This window comes from Equus asinus, chromosome 20, assembly GCF_041296235.1.
Source record: "Equus asinus isolate D_3611 breed Donkey chromosome 20, EquAss-T2T_v2, whole genome shotgun sequence".
Lineage (NCBI taxonomy): Eukaryota > Metazoa > Chordata > Mammalia > Perissodactyla > Equidae > Equus > Equus asinus.
The window spans coordinates 19,807,601-19,811,697 of record NC_091809.1 but is presented as its reverse complement, the minus strand read 5'-3'; the positions used below and the strand labels follow the sequence as shown (position 1 = coordinate 19,811,697).

The window sequence follows — 4,097 nt, the reverse complement described above, 5'->3', positions numbered from 1 at the left end:
GATCTTGATTTCATTTCGCTTCAACATATACCCAGAAGTGGGACTGCTGGTAATTCTTCTTTTAAGTTTTTGAGGTACTTCAATAGTGTTTTATATAGTGGTTGTACAAATTTACGTTCTTAAATTCCCATCAACAATGGAACAGGCTTCCCTTTTCTTCACATCCTCACCAACACTTGTTTACTTTTTTCTTTTTTAATAACATCCATCCTAACATATGTGAGGTGATTTCATATTGTGGTTTTAATTTACATTTCTCTGATGATTAGTGTTGTTAACACTTTTCATATACCTGTTGTCCACATGTATGTCTTCTTTGGAGAAATGCCTGTTTAGATTATTTGCTCATGTTTTAAATCAGGTTACTACTTTTTGATATTGAGTTGTATGAGTTCCTTATATATCCTGAATATTAACTCCTTATCCTAGGCATGCTCTGGCAATATTTATCCCACTTTATAGGTTATCTTTTCATATTGTTGTTTATTTCCTTTTGCTGTGCAGAAGCCTTTTAGTATTTTGTAGTTCCTCTTGTTTATTTTACTCTTTTGTTGCTTGTGCTTTTGGTGTCATAGTAAAAAATTCATTGCCAAGGTCAAAGTCATGGAGCTTTATTTATGTTTTCTTCTAAGAGTTTTGTCATTTATGATCTTATGTTTTACTCGATAATCCATTTGAGTTGTTTTTTTTGTGTGGTTTAAGATATGCATCCAAATTCATTCTTTTGCATGTGGATACCCAGTTTTTCTAACACCATTCATTGAAGAAATTATCCTTTCCCCAGTGTGTATTCTTAAAGCCCTTATCAAAGATTACTTGACCTTATATGTGTAAATTTATTTATAGGCACTCTATTTTGTTTTACTTGTGTGTCTGTTTTTACACTAGTACCATACTGTTTTGATTACTATAGTCTTGTACCATAATTTGATATCAGGAAGTTTGGTGTCTCCAGCTTTGTTCTCCTTGCTCAGGATGGGGTCTTTTATCATTCCATATGCCTTTTAGGGTTTTTATCTCTTTCTTTATAAATTGCATTATTAATAGTGTATACTACGCCTCAGAGTCAGGAAACCATCCACCTTGAATTCCTCTCCCTGGAGTCTTGGTCTTTAAGGATTTGCACTGCCTTGGATCACAGTGACAATAAAGTTTCTCAGCTGGTGAGGAGCTTTGGAAATTGAAACTCTAGGGATACAGAGATTCCCATCAACCTGTAACCACTGCCTTCAATAATCCTTCTGCAGTAAAGAAGTAACACAGCTGAGCCTCCTCCTATAGGTGATCCTTTTTCCCAGGAACCTAGTACCTCATTCAGTCTCTTTGAATTTCCTGAAGACAGATCTCTCAGATGATACATTCAGAGGAGATGTCAAGCATCATTCTGCTCTGACACCAAACAGGTAATGTAATATTCCTTATTTGAATATTTGGAAATGAGGGCAGGTGTTTCACTACAGGTTCATCCAGGTGAAGCTGTGAAGAGTGTACTGGGGCTGGCCCTGGGGCTGAGTGGGTGAGTTCATGTGCTCTGCTTTGGCAGCCTGGGGTTTCGCTGGTTTGGATCCTGGGTACAGACACAGCACTGCTCATCAAGCCATGCTCAGGTGGTGTCTCACATAGCACAACCAGAAGGACCTACAACTAGAATATTCAACTATTTACTGGGGGACTTTTGAGAGAAGAAGGAGAAGGAGAAGAAGTAGAAGAAGAAGGAGAAGGAGAAGAAGGAGAAGAAGGAGATTGGCAATGGATGTTAGCTCAGGCCCAATAAAAAAAAAAGTGTACTTATATTAGATGAATAGAACTAAGTCACCCATGATCCTCCTGTCTGTCATCTTCTTCACATGCTTCCTCGTACCTCTGCACTGATATGCAAGTACCTCTTATTTACTTAACTTGTACTAGTCTACTATGACCAGTACCTGACATTTCTTCCTGAGCAAAAATCAATGTCTTCTAAAACAGGATGACTGCTATAAAATCCTCTCACATTCCTATGGTGGTAGGGTGCAGAAGGATTGGTAAACTTCACCTTTTTTTCCAATTTCTGGTCCTTGACATATATTTGTACTATTTGTGTTACATGGAACTGAGGTCTTATGGGATCCAGATGGAATCTTCAAGCTACTTCCCTATTCTACATTTTTATCTTATAAAATTACAAAAATTTTAAATAATCAGAATAGTATAGATAGTGTAACTAAAAAAAATGACCACTCACACATTAACTCCTTCCTGAATTAACCATGTTGACAACTTGGTATATCAGCTTCAGTTCCTTTTAAAAAGCAACCATGTGCTTACAGAAGGCACTGTGTTGGCAATTCCATGCATTCATCCCCTTCTCTACTGAGATAGTGTTTGCTACTGGGGAAGCTCCTGGTTTTGGCATTTGATGATTTGCCAGCAACATGAAATCAGAAACCAAACAGATAGTTTAGAGTTCCGTCTTATGAAAATATCAGATAATCCAGAACTGAAGTCCCTCATCTTCAGCCTCTTCCTGTCAGTTTACTTGGTCACTGTCCTAGAAATCTGCTCATCATCTCAGCTGTCATCACTAACTCCAATCTGCACACCTCACTTCTTTCTTGCTGATGTGTCCTTTACTAACATTGGTTTAAGCAACACCACAGACCCAAAGATGCCGCTGAACATAAAAACACAGAATCAGAGCATCACTTATACAGGCTGCCTCTCACAGGTCTGCTTTTTAGAAAATTTACTAATTTAGAAAATTTGCTCCTTGTAGTTATGGCCTATGACAGCTATATAGTCATTTGCCAACCACTGAGGTATGTGGTCACCATGATTCCCCACTTTTGTGGCCAGCTGATTCTACTCTCAGTGTTGAATAACATTTTGAATGCCCTACTCCACAGTCTGATGGTGTTGCAACTGTCCTTCTATACAGACAGGAAAATCCCCCTCCATTTGTGTGAAATTTCTCTGGGCACCAAGATTGCCTGTTCTGATATCCTCATCAATATTGTCCTGGCTTATTTTGCAGTTAGCATATTTGGTAGTATTCCTCCCTCTGAAATCATTTTCTCATATACTCAAATTGCCTCTTCTATTTTGAGAATGCTATAATTGGATAGAAAGCATAAGGTTTTTTCCATCTGTGGGTCTCAACTCTCACCTGTGTTCTTATTCTATGGGACAGGTTTGGGGGTGTACAATAGTTCTATATTTACATATTCTTCCAGGAAGACTGCAGTAGCTTCAGTGAAACACAATGTGGTTGCTCAAATATGAAACCCTTCACCTATAGCCTGAGGAATGGGGACATGAAAGGAGCCTTGAGAAAAATCATCCATAGGGTAGCTTCTTTGTAGTGATTGTGTCATCTGCTTTGGTCTGATGTTTCTGGAATGATCATAGTGAAAGGAATACTGGGCCAGCCAGAATGCTTGACTTTCATCACCAACTTCTAAAATGACCAGATAGCATAATGGCCAAGAGCATTTTAAATTGGCATGAAAACCTAATTTTAACTTTTCCTAGCTCTGTGATGTTTGTCAAGTGATGTCCGGTCTCTAATCTCAGTTCATAAGTCAGAATCCCTAAGATGGGAACCTGAGTCAGGGGTTCTTGTAATAGTGATTTTAGGAGAAATGTTTTTAGAAGAAGTGGATAAGGTGGATACGTCAGTGAAAAAACTTAACCAAGGCTGTTGTGATTATTAGAGACTGCTTCTACCTGATCCCGTGGTTCAGACAATAAGAATGGCACTTCAGAGTTACTAATATTGTGAGGCAAGGAAGCTGATGTTTCATACCTCTGTTCAGTAGCCACTGAACTCAGTCACTGGGAAACTGTAACAGGGATGGACCTCGTCAACGTCCACTACACTTAGTTTCATTTTGTATAAATAGGCATAATCAGTTTTTCTTAGTGGTTTGACATGATAAGTGATAATTGCACTTTCTCAGTGAGGAGGACTTTGGTTGTAATAAAAAAAGAATTCTTGATTCTAATTTACTCAAACAATAAAGAGAGTTATGAGGTGATGTGTTAACTAACTTTCTTGTGGTAATGAATGCACAATATATATGTATGTCAAATAACCACATTAAACACCTTAAATTTAT

At 38.0% G+C, this 4,097-nt stretch overlaps 1 pseudogene; it reads left to right on the top strand.

Annotated features, from left to right (window-relative positions):
- Positions 1–2,398: 2,398 nt before the first annotated feature.
- Positions 2,399–3,261, top strand: LOC123278695 (olfactory receptor 7G2-like; annotated as a pseudogene).
- Positions 3,262–4,097: the final 836 nt, after the last annotated feature.